Consider the following 13,536-nt stretch of genomic DNA (forward strand, 5'->3'; position numbering starts at 1 on the left):
TGCTGATTTCCTCCCTACAATGATCCTATTTTCTAGCCACTCCCTTACCTTTTTGATAGTAAAGATAATTATCAATAAATACTAAGGGAACTCAGAGGCCGGTGCCGGCGTGGGTCCTCTGTAAGCTGAGCGCCGGTCCCCTGGGTCCCGCTTTTCTTTCTCTATACTTTGTCTCTGTGTATTATTTCCTTTTCTCAAGTCTCTCATCCCACCTAACGAGAAGCACCCACAGGTGTGGAGGGGCAGGCCACCCCTTCACCTGGCCAACATGATGAAACCCCATCTCTACTAAAAACATAAAAATTAGCCGGGCGTGTTGACGTATGCCTATAATCCCAGCTACTTGGGAGGCTGAGGCAGGAAGAATCGCTTGAACCGGGGAGGTGGAGGTTGCAGTGAGCTGAGATCACGCCACTGCGCTCCAGCCTGGGCAACAGAGCAAGACTCTGTCTCAAAAATAAGAAAAAGTAAAGAAAAGAAATTATCTTTCTATTAAGAACAATTATCTAGGCCAGGCACGAGGGCTCATGCCTGTAGTACCACACTTTGGGAAGTCAAGGCGGGCAGATCATCTGAGGTCGGAGTTCGAGACCATCCTGGCCAACATGGCAAATCCCCCATCTCTATTAAAAATGCAAAAATTAGCCAGGTATGGTGGCACACGCCTCATCCCAGCTACTCAGGAGGCTGAGGCATGAGAATCGCTTGAACCAGGAGGCAAAGGTTGCTGTGAGCAGAGATCATGCCACTGCACTTCAGCCTCAGTGACAGAGTGAAATCCTATCTCTAAACATAATTTTTTATAAAAGAAAAAGTATTCAAAATGTGGAAATGAGGCCAAGAAGATGATTTTATATTTGTTCAATGTCATACTAAGGCATTGTTTAATAAGCTAACCCAAGGATGATTCAATTTTCAAGGACAATATAACATTGTTTGACTTTGCTCTTTATTATTAATTAAAGGATATGATCCATAAAATTACTTGCTAACATGTTAGATTGTGTTTGGTAGATATTTGAATAATTTCTTTCTAATAGAAATGGTAACATCAGTTGATGTGCCGATAAACTGGCTGGGAGAAGGAGGTCTGGCTGGCAAAATTCCTGAATATTTAAAAATCTTGTCTCAAGAGGTGGTGTGAGTTGGCTCCAGGATACCACTGGGTAACCTTAAAAGTTATTTATAGCTTATTGCCCTGAAGGACATTAACCAATTTTGTATTTAACCTAGTAATTTTGTTTTAACCTTTTAAATGAATTTCATAAACTCTGGTTTCTCAAAACACTCTTTGTACCTGATTTACCATATTACTGGTTTCATCATTAATTAATGAGTTGAGTAAAATCTTTGACACATTTTACACGTGGGTTAAGTGTCATCTTTTTAAACTTTTTTGAAAATTATACTTTGTTCCTATGAGTATAGTCTTATAGAAATCACAGGACCCATTTATATTCAAGAAGAATGGTGTGTTACAATGAGATACCACTTCATGTCCACTGGCATGGCCAGAGTCAAAAAGTCAGATAATAACAAAGGTTGGTGAGTGTATTAGTCCATTTTCACACTGCTGTAAAGATACAACCCAAGGCTGGGCACAGTGGCTCACGCCTGTAATCCCAGCACTTTGAGAGGCTGAGGTGGACAAGATCACTTGAGGTCAGGAGTTCGAGACCAGCCTGGCCAACATGATGAAACCCCCCACCTCTACTAAAAATACAAAAATTAGCCACACGTGGTGGTGCTCACCTTTAGTCTCAGCTTCTCGGGAGGCCGAAGCAGGAGAATTGCTTGAACCCAGGAGGCAGAGATTGCAGTGAGCGGAGATCACCCCACTGCACTCCAACCTGGGCGGTAGAGTGAGACTCTGTCTCAAAAAAAAAAAAACAAAAAAAAAAAACCATGATACTACCTGAGATTGGATAATTTATAAAGGAAAGAGGTTTAATTGATTCACAGTTCCACATGGCTGGGGAGGCCTCAGGAAACTTATAGTCATGGCAGAAGGAGAAGCAAGCATCTTTTTCACAAGGTGGCAGGAAAGAGAGAGTGTGCAGGGGAAACCACCATTTTTAAAACCATCAGATTTTGGGAGAACTGACTCACTAACATGAGAACAGCATGGGGGAACCAACCCTATGATCCAATCACCTCCCACTAGGTCCCTCTCTGGACATGTGGGGATTATACTTTGAGATGAGATTTGGGTGGGGACACAGAGCCAAGCCATATTATTGAGGATGTGGAAAAATAGGAAACTTCTTGTACTGCTGATGAGAATGTAAATGGGTGCAGCTGCTTTGGAAAACAATCAGATGGTTCCTCAAATGATTAAACATAAAGGTACTATATGGCCCAGCTACTCAACTCTTAAGCAGATACCCAAGAGAAAAGACAAGTCCACATAAAAACATGTACACAATTTTTTTTTTTTTTTTTGAGATGGAGCTTCACCTCACCCAGCTGAAGTGCAGTGGCACAATCTTGGCTTACTGCAAATTCTGCCTCCTAGGTTCAAGTCATTCTCCTGCCTCAGCCTCCTGAGTAGCTGGGATTACAGGCACGCACCACCAGGCCTGGCTAATTTTTGTATTTTTAGTAGAGACGGGTTTTCAGCATGTTGGTCAGGCTGGTCTCGAACTCCTGACCTCGTGATCTGCCTACCTCAACCTCCCAAAGTGCTAGGATTACAGGCGTGAGCCACCGCTCCCAGCCAGAATAGGTTAATCTATAGAAACAGTAGTTTAATAGTTGCTCCAGGCTTGGAGTGGTGGGAAGATGTGGAGGGAAAAAGGCATGATAGCTATTGTAACAGTTACTGGATTTCTTTGTGAAGTGGTGAAAATGATCTAAAATTAACTGTGGTGTGGGTGCATATATCTGTAAATACACTAAGTGCACTGTTGCATTGTATATCCTAAATTGATGAATTACATGGTTTGTGAATTGCATCTCAATAAAATTGGTATTTTTTTGTTTGTTTATTTATTTTTGTTTTTGTTTTGAGATGGAGTCTCGCTCTGTCACCCAGGCTGGATTGCAGTGGCACAATCTCAGCTCACTGTAGCCTCTGCCTCCTGGGTTCAAGTGATCCTCCTTCCTCAGCCTCCCGAGTAGTTGGGATTACAGATGCCTGCCACTGCACCTGGCTAATTTTTGTATTTTTGGTAGAGATGGGGTTTCACCATGTTGGCCAAGCTGGTCTTGAACTCCTGACCTCAAGTGAGCCACCTGCCTGGGCCTCCCAGTGTGCTGGGATTACAGGCATGAGCCAGTCACCATGCTCTGCCACAGTTGCTTTTTTTTTTTTTTTTTTTGAGACAGAGTCTCGCTCTGTCACCCAGGCTGGAGTGCTGCGGCCGGATCTCAGCTCACTGCAAGCTCCGCCTCCCGGGTTCACGCCATTCTCCTGCCTCAGCCTCCCGTGTAGCTGGGACTACAGGCGCCGCCACCTCGCCTGGCTAGTTTTTTCTAGTTTTTAGTAGAGACGGGGTTTCACTGTGTTAGCCAGGGTGGTCTCGATCTCCTGACCTCGTGATCCGCCCGTCTCAGCCTCCCAAAGTGCTGGGATTACAGGCTTGAGCCACCGCGCCCGGCCCAAAGTTGCTTTTTAAAAGAGAATGGCATGGTGATATGGTTTGGCTGTGTCCCCACGCAAATCTCATCTTGAATTGTAGTTCCCATAATTCCCACATGTTGTGGGTGGGACCTGGTGGGAGATAATTGAATCATGGGAGTGGTTTCCCCCATACTGTTCTTGTGGTAGTGAGTAAGTCTCACGACATCCGATGGTTTTGTAAGGGTTTCTCCTTTTGCTTGGCTCTCATTCTCTCTTGCCTTCCCCCATGTAAGATGGGCCTTCTGCCTTCTGCCATGATTGTGAGGCCTCCCCAGCCATGTGGAACTGTGAGTCCATTAAATTTCCTTTCCTTTATAAATTACCCAGTCTTGGGTATTTTTTTATTAGCAGCATGGAAGAGACTAATACACACAGTTAATAGTGTCAAATGGTCAGAGAAATCAAATAGGAAAAGAACGGGGAAGTGAGAGGTGAAGGAGAGACAAGTTAGATGATGTTTTCAGGAAGTTTGGCTGTGAAAGAAGGGCCAGGGAGGTATTTAAGGTAGATGTAGTATCAATAATTATTTTTAAAATAGAAGATCACAGAATATGTCTAAAGGCCTCAGTAGAGAGGGAGAACTTGGAGAGAACAGAAGAGGGAGAATTATTGCTAGATGGGTCCCTGAGATGGTGGCAGCAGGGAAAATTCAGGACACAGGTGAAGAGTGTAACCTGTGACAGCATGGGGAGCGCCTCTTCTGGTGAAGTGCTAATGGCTGGAGAAAGGCAGGCAGGTGAGGAAACAAATAGGTTTGCAGTTTGGGTCATAAAAAGTTGGGGAAGTCCCCTGATGGTGAATGTTCTTGCTGGGAATTAGATCTGGCCCCTTGAGGGAGTGAGGAGAAATGTGGTAGACTCTGCGGATTGAGACAGGAGGAAAGTTTGAAATGATTGTTTTTGAGATTGGGGGAGTAGGCTTCAGTGTTGCAGGAAAGACTGTAGTTGGACCAACCTTATCGGATTCTCACTCAGAAGATCCAAAAAAAGTTTAATTTATTAATATAGCTCCAATATAAACAGGAGAATGGCCAGGCATAGTGGCTCACACCTGTAATCCCAGTACTTTGGAGGCTGAGGGAGGCAGATCACACGAGATCAGCCTGGCCAACATGGCGAAATCCCATTAGCTGGGCATGGTGGCATGTGCCTATAATCCCAGCTACTAGGGAGGCTGAGGCAGGAGAATCGCTTGAACCCAGGAGGTGGAGGTTGCAGTGAGCCGATATTGCGCCACTGCACTCCAGCCTGGGCAAAAGAGCAAGACTCTGTCTCAAAATAAATAAGTGAATTTAAATAAATAAACAAACAGGAGAATAATGGATACCAGGAATAACGTGGACTATTGGAGACACCTAGGAAAAAGTACCATTGGTTTGGAGACCTGGATTCTAGTTCCAGATAAACCATTGTATTCATTGTGTGATCCTGAGCAATCAACTCACCTCTTTGTATTTCAGTATTTTTTTCATTGCAATCGGATTTTTCAAACTTTTATTTTGGCATAATTTTAAATGTATAGAAAAATTGCAAAGATAGATGCAGAGGAAGTTTCATACATCCATACAATGGAATACTACACAGCAATGAAAGTGAAAAACTAGTATTATATGTGTCAATATGAATAAAACAAACATAATATTGAGCAAAGTTGCAGAAGGATACATATAGTATGATTTAATTTATATGACTATATAAATACATGAAAAGGATAAATATTTTTATTTTGTTTCTATAAGTACATGAGAATAATAAATACAAAATTTGGCATATGGCCAAGTGTGGTGGCTCATGCCTGTAATCTCAGTACTTTGGGGGGGCCGAGTCGGGCAGATAATGAGGTTAGGAGTTCGAGACCAGCCTGACCAACGTGGTGAAACCCTGTCTCTACTAAAAATACAAAAATTAGCCAGGCATGGGGACGGGCACCTGTAATCCCAGCTACTTGGGAACCTGAGACAGGAGAATCGCTTGAACCCATAAGGCAGAGGTTGCGGTGAGCCAAGATCACACCACTGCACTCCAGCCGGGGTGACAGAGTGAGACTGTGTCTCCAAAAAAAAAAAAAAAAAAAAAAAAAATTGGCATAGTGGGGCTTTCTGGAGGAAGGAAGGGGGATGGAATGGTGTATTCCTCTGTTCTTGCATTGCTATAAAGAACTACCTGAGGCTGAGTAATTTATAAAGAAAAGAGGTTTCACTGACTCACAATTTTGCAGGCTATATAGGACAAATGGCTAAAGAGGCCTCAGGAAACTGACAATCGTGGCAGAAGGTGAAGGGGAAGCAGACATGTTTCACATGGCTGGAGAAGGAGGAAGGGCGGGGGGAGGTGCCAAACACTTTTAAACAATCAGATCTCATGAGAACTCACTATCCCGAGAACAGCAAGGGGAGATCTGCCCCCATGATCCAATCATATCCCACCAGGCCCCTCCTCCAACATTGGGGGTTACAATTCAACACGAGATTTGGGCAGGGACACAGAGCCAAATCATATCAAATGGGAAGGGCACACAGAAGCTTACAGCTGATGGGCATTGTTTTATTTCAGTCAGGTGGAGCATACCCAGGTGTTTCTGACATTAATTACAATCTATAAATAAATAAAATGTGGATCCATTATTTATGGATTTTTGTTTTGTTTTGTTTTTGAGATAGTGTCTCGCTTTGTCGCCCAGGCTGGAGTGCAGTGGCGCGATCTCGGCTCACTGCAAGCTCCACCTCCTGGGTTTACGCCATTCTCCTAAACTCAGCCTCCCGAGTACCTGGGACTACAGCCACCCACCACCACGCCCCGCTAACTTTTTTGTATTTTGAGTGGGGACGGGGTTTCACCATGTTAGCTGGATGGTCTCGATCTCCTGACCTCGTGATCTGCCCACCTCGGCCTCCCAAAGTGCTGGGATTACAGGCGTGAGCCACCACGCCCAGCCCCCATTATTTATGTATTGAAAGCCTCAAAATTGATTATGTCTTCATCTGATAATTCCATTTGAGTTTTTCCTAAGGAAACAATAAAAATATACACACATTTCTATCTACCCTTGAATCAAAGAAAAAATTATATATATATGTATACACACAAATATTTGTATGTACCGATAGTTGTGGTGGCTTTATTTATAATAGTGAAAAAAGGTATAGACAACCTAAAAATTCAAGTTTAAGGGTTTAGTTAAATGTTTTATGTTCTATTCACATGAACAATAGATGAATACAACATAGCCACTAAAAATTTTGTGTTGGGAGAATATTTGGTGGCATGGAAAAGTGCTGACACTTACTGTAGGTTTTATCAAAGATAAATGTACTGTATGATTTGTATTTTTTTTTTTTTTAGATGGGATCTCACTCTGTTGCCCAAGCTCAGCTCATTGCAACCTCCACCTCCAAGGCAAAAGCAATCCTCCCACCTCACCCTCTTGAGTAGCTGGGACTACAGGGGCATGCCACCACACCTGGCTACTCTTTTTTGTAGAGATGGGGTTTCACCATTTTGCCCTGGTGGTCTCAAACTCCTGGCCTCAAGGGATTCACCCACCTCTGCCTCCCAAAGTGCTGGGATTACAGGCATGAGCCCCCGCACCCGTTTATGATTTCATTTACAAATGAAGATGGGGCTGGGTGAAATGGCTCACACCGGTAATCCCAGATTTTGGGAGGCCAAGATCAGCAGATCACGAAGTCAGGAGTTTGAGACCAGCCAGGCCAGCCTGGTGAAACCCCCATCTCTACTAAAGATACGAAAAATTAGCCAGGCATGGTAGCGCATGCCTGTAGTCCCAGCTACTCGGGAGGCGGAGGCAAGAGAATTGCTTGAACCCAGCAGGCAGAGGTTGCAGTGAGCCGAAATCCTGTCACTGCACTCCATCCTGGGTGACAGAGTGAGACTGCGTCTCAAAAAAAAAAAAGAAAAATGAAGATGATATATGGACATGAGGAATAAACACATGGTATACTGTGGTATATTCCTACAAACGAATGCAAAAATCATACAATCCAACTGTGAATACAATACAAAGCAGAAATTAGAATCAATGAATTTGGTCTGCAATCCCAGCATTTTGGAAGGCCAATTTGGGTCGATCGCTTGAGGCCAGGAGTTGAGACCAGCCTGGCCAACATGGCAAAACCCCATCTCTACTAAAAATACAAAGTTAGCCGAGTGTGGTATTGCATGACCGTAATCCCAGCTACTCAAAAGGCACAAGAATCACTTGAACCTGGGAAGTTGCAGTGAGCGAGATCGTGCCACTGCACTCCAGCCTGGGAAATGGAGCTAGACCTTGTCTCCAAAAAAAAAAAAAAGAAAGAAAGAAAAAAGAGAAAGAAATGAATTTGCCCTCATGTATCAGCTTGCTAGAGCTTAAAACTATAAGTTGAACAAAAAGTGCTACAAAATAATACATTCCACATAAAGCCATTTATGTAAAAATTAAAAACATACAAAATAGTACCACGTCTTGATTATGGATATGCAAAACATTTAGTACCTAGCACATATTAAGTGTGTGTGGCATTCTGTATTTTCCAAGATTGCGATGGTAGGATTTTTCATTGTACATCATCTTCTTACAATGGGACATTTATATTTATCTCACCAAGAAATGGGGGCTGTCAGTTTTGGACCAGAGAAAGAAAGAAAGAAAAAAAGAAAGAAAGAAAGAAAGAGAGAGAGAGAAGAAGGGGAGTTTGAATCTGGGTGGGCCTATGATTATGGTGGAAATTATGCCATGTGACTTCCAAAGTTAGGCCATAAAAGGCAATACAACTTCCACCTACTCCTCTTGGAATATTCCCTCCTAGAATCTAGCGACCAAGCTGTGAAAAAGCCCAGGCCACATGAAGGGCCTACGTGTGGGTATTCTAGCTGATAGCCGCAGATAATGTCTTAGCCAACAGCCAGCATCACGCACCATGAATGAAGAAGCGTTCAAGGTGACTACAACCCCTGCTGCCATCTGAACGCATGCTTATGAGACAACCTTCTAGCTGAGCCCAGCCAACTCAGAGAATTGTGAGAGATAATAATACAATGAATTGTTGTTATTTTAAGCCAATAAGTTTTGGAGTGATTTGTAATTCAGCAATAAAGTGATATTGTGCTCTGTAAGTTTTTGTTCAAATAAATAAATAAATTAGTGAAAGTATAAAAACAGAGACAGGAAGTGTGCCTGCCAACATGAAAGTAAATGCATCTGGGAAGAGAGGGAGAAAGTTTAAGACCAGAGAGGACTTAATATGTTGTTTTTTTTCCCTCTTTTTTTTTTGAGACAGGGTCTCACTCTGTTACTAGATCTCAGCTTACTGCAACCTCTACCTCCCAGGCCCAAGCTGTCCTCCCACCTCAGCCTCCCTAGTAGCTGGGACCACAAATGAGCACCACCATGTCTGGCTAATTTTTGTATTTTCTGTAGAGATGGGGTTTCACCATGTTCCCCTGGCTGGTCTTGAACTCCTGGGCTCAAGCAATCCTCACACCTTGACCTCCCAAAATCCTGGGATTAATGGCATGAGCCACCACACCCAGCCCTAACTCATCTCTGATGCAAGAATGATAAAAACATACCACCTCCTGGGACAGAAGGGAGGAATATGAAGGCTCCAGAGAGAAAAGATACTCCTTAGTACCTCTCTAAACAGAGGGCCAAGCCAGAGTATCACACACCCCTTACACAGGGCATGACTTCTTGTTGTTGTGTGTTTGTTTGTTTGAGTCAGGATCTTGCTCTGTCATCCAGGCTGGAGTGCAGTGGTATGATGATAGCTCACTGTAAACTTGAACTCCTGGGCTCAAGCAATCCTCCCACCTCAGCCTCCTGAGTAGCTAGGACTAAAGATGCATGCACAGCACCTAGCTAATTAAAAAAATTTTTTTTGTAGAGACAGGATCTCATTATGTTGCCCAGGCTGGTCTTGAATTCCTGGCCTCAAATGATCCTTCTGCCTCTGGCCACCCAGAGCACTGGAATTACAGGCTGAGCCACCAGGCCCAGCCATGGGCTTTTTTTTTTTGTATGGCATAAGATCTGGAAGAAAATTAGTCTTATTTGGAATTGAATTAAGGAGACTAGAAGGACAGAAGGAATAGAAATCGGTTCTCTGTCAGAGGAGCTGCTATTTGCAGGTGAAAACTCTGGTTGTTGTGTGTCTTCACACTTTGAAGCAGAACAGTTAAGAACAGAACAGCATAATTCTGGTGCCTGAAAACATGTACGAGGGCATTGCTACTTGGAGAAGATGGCATAGTGCTGAAAGAAGTCTCCACAACAGCACCCACAACAACACTCTCTCGGAGAAGGATCAGCTTCTTAAATTTCCAGTCCAACATGAACGAACACTTTTGCCAAATGAAATGAAAATACAGTACTAGAGAAAGAATCACATACTTAGATTGCTATAAATCTACCTAGATATTAAGTTACTCTGAATTTCTGTGTTTATATTATCATGGACAAGTAGCAAACCATTTCCAGACTGGTACTAGTCAGTGGATCCCAGCTTGACTAGCACTGTCCTATGCCTCTGTCTTAGGAAGGCAAACTTCATATTGTTCAACTTTACTATAAATAGATCTTTTGTAAAGTGACCACTATAAAAAGGTGGGGGCTGGACGTGGTGGCTCACACCTGTAATCCCAGCACTTTGAGAGGCTGTGGTGGGCGGATCACATGAGGTCAGGAGTTCGAGATCAAAATGGCGAAACCCCGTCTCTACTAAAAATACAAAAATTAGCCAGGCATGGTGGCGGGTGCCTGTAATCCCAGCTACTCAGGAAGCTGAGGCAGGAGAATCGCTTGAACCCAGGAGGCAGAGTTGCAGTGAGCTGAGATAGCGCCACTGCACTCCAGTCTGGGCAACAGAGAGTGAGATTCTGTCAAAAAAAAAAAAAAATTAAATTAAATTAAATTAAATTAAAAAAATAAAACAGATGTGAATTCCTTATTACCTTCTTTATTATTAAAAGAAAATCTGGCCGGGCGCGGTGGTTCAAGACTGTAATCCCAGCACTTTGGGAGGCCAAGACGGGCGGATCACGAGGTCAAGACCATCCTGGCTAACCCAGTGAAACCCCGTCTCTACTAAAAAATACAAAAAATTAGCGGGCGCTTGTAGTCCCAGCTACTCGGGAGACTGAGGCAGAAGAATGGCGTGAACCCAGGAGGCGGAGCTTGCAGTGAGCTGAGATCCGGCCACTGCACTCAAGCCTGGGCGACAGAGCGTGACTCCGTCTCAAAAAAAAAAAAGAAAGAAAAGAAAATCTAGGGCCAGGCACGGTGGCTCACGTCTGTAATCCCAGCACTTTGGGAGGCCAAGGCGGGCAGATCATGAGGTTAAGAGATCAAGACCATCCTGGCCAACGTGGTTAAACCCCGTCTCTACTAAAAATACAAAAATTAGCTGGGCATGGTGGCACGCGCCTATAGTCCCAGCTACTCAGGAGGCTGAGGCAAGAGAATCGCTTGAACCCGGGAGGCAGAAGTTGCTGTGAGCCAAGATTGCGCCACTGCACTCCAGCCTGGTGACAGAGTAAGACTCCATCTCAAAAAAGAGAAAAAGAAAAAGAAAAATCTATTCTACTTCTATGGCTTGTTTACTTATTTATTTATTTATTTATTTACTTTTGGAATGCAGTGGCACAATTTCGGCTCACTACAACCTCCATCTCCGGGGTTCGAGTGATTCTCCTGCCTCAGCCTCCCAAGTAGCTAGAAGTACAGACACATGACACCACACCCGGCTAATTTTTTTGTGTTTTTAGTAGGGACGGGGTTTCACCATGTTGGCCAGGCTGTTCCTGAACTCCTGACCTCAGGTGATCCACCCACCTTGGCTTCCCAAAGTGTTGGGTTTACAGGCGTGAGCCACCTCACCCAGCCAATGGTTTATTTTGCATTGCTGCATCCAAAAAAAAAAAAAGTTGGCTCAAGGTAAATATATTTTAAATAGTTTTGTTAGAAGAAATTAGGACAGGCTTGCGTTTTGTTAAAACTCCATCTCAAGTCTTAAATGTAGCGTAAGACAGATTGCCCCAAGTCTCAGGAGGCAAGCTACTTTCCCTATCCAGTAATTTTTATTAATTTTAATTGACCCTCCAGTTAAGGTGGGAGTTAAACGAGAGAAGTCTAGATAGTTAATGTAGTGCATGGGTTGTCAAAACTGATGAGCATATAAACTCACTGCTCTTGAGACATCTGGCACCTGGCTAATATGGAACCAGGCGCACCTGTTTCCCAAGACGGAACTCCATGGACAATGCATCTAGTCAGGCTGGGAAGAACAGGAATGCGTTTCACGCAAGAACATGCATTTGGGGCTTAATGAGGCACACAGGATTATTATTTATAACACAATCAACATACGCAATTTATGAAGTGATTAAATCTTGTCCCAGAAGAGCTCACATGGATCCAAGCCATGACGACCCAATTATTTAGGAGGTTTTTTTTTTTTCTTTTCTGTTATAATTTACTCTCCTGGGACCAAAGAGGGATTTGAATAACTCTGAGATAAAATTCAAGGCCATAATGGCCCTTGTTTTCCTTCAAATTAAATGGCCGCAAAAAATAAAAACTCAGTTTAAAAAAAAAAAAAAAAAACTTAAAAATAACCTCACCCTAAGTCCCCAGATGGAACCATGCAGATTTTGGTCTTTGGGTTGTCATCTTTAGTATTTTCCAATCCCTCCCTTCCTCAGGACCTCATATTTTATAGTTGTTATGCTTTTGAAAGTATTTTCAGTTACTGCACAAGATCTTTCCAAACCCTTTGAGGTGGGCAATGTAGTTACTATATCTACTTTTTGTGGTGATAATAAAGACACTGGGCTTGGGCACCCCACCAGTCTAATGAGACATGAACCAATTAGAAGTGATGGCAGCAGTGAACTCTTCATGAAGCCAGAGCAGAGCCTGCAGCGAAAACTGGCCCTGGCCATTTGTGAGAGGAGAAAATGGATGGTCAGGAAAGCTATGCCTGCAGTCACATGGTTAATATTTTCTACTTCAAGGTAGGACTGTCAGGCTGCCTGACTTCCAATCTGAAACGCCTCCACCCATCATACTTTCCACCACCAGTTAATTTTTTCTTTTTCTTTTTCTTTTTCTTTTTTCTTTTTTTTTTTTTGAGACGGAGTCTTGCTCTGTCGCTCAGGCTGGAGTGCAGTGGTGCAATCTCGGTTCACTGCAACCTCTGCCTCCCGGGTTCACGCCATTCTCCTGCCTCGGCCTCCTGAGTAGCTGGGACTACAGGCGCCCGCCACCACGCCCGGCTAAGTTTTCTTATTTTTAGTAGAGATGGGGTTTCAATGTGTTAGCCAGGATGGTCTCGATCTCCTGACCTTGTGATTTGCCTGCCTCAGCCTCCCAAAGTGCTGGGATTACAGGGGTGAGCCACTGCACCTGGCCAATTTTTTCTTTTTTTGAGATGGAGTCTCACTCTAACACCCAGGCTGGAGTGCGGTGGCGTGATCTTGGTTCACTGCAACCTCCGCCTCCTGGGTTCAAGTGATTCTCCCACCTCAGCCTCCCAAGTAGCTGGGATTATTATAGGCACCCACGACCACACCCAACTAATTTTTATATTTTTAGTAGAGACGAGGTTTCAACCACGTTGGCCAGGCTGGTCTTGAACTCCTGACTTCAGGTGATCTGCCCGCCCCAGCCTCCCAAAGTGCTGGGATTACAGTTGTGAGCCACTGCATCCAGCCCCTACCATCTTAAAATTAATAATAGAACTCCAAAATGAGTAGTGCAGATGGTATATGTGCCCCTCATATCACTACACCAGAAAGAAAGGGAGAAAAAATAAGGAAAGAAGAAAAAAGGAGGGAAGGAAGTAAAGAAGGAAGGGAGGGAGGGAGGGAGGAAGGAAGGAAGGAAGGAAGGAAGGAAGGAAGGAAGGAAGGAAGGAA

The sequence above is a fragment of the Piliocolobus tephrosceles genome, chromosome 15 (assembly GCF_002776525.5).
Source record: "Piliocolobus tephrosceles isolate RC106 chromosome 15, ASM277652v3, whole genome shotgun sequence".
Taxonomy (NCBI): Eukaryota; Metazoa; Chordata; class Mammalia; order Primates; family Cercopithecidae; genus Piliocolobus; species Piliocolobus tephrosceles.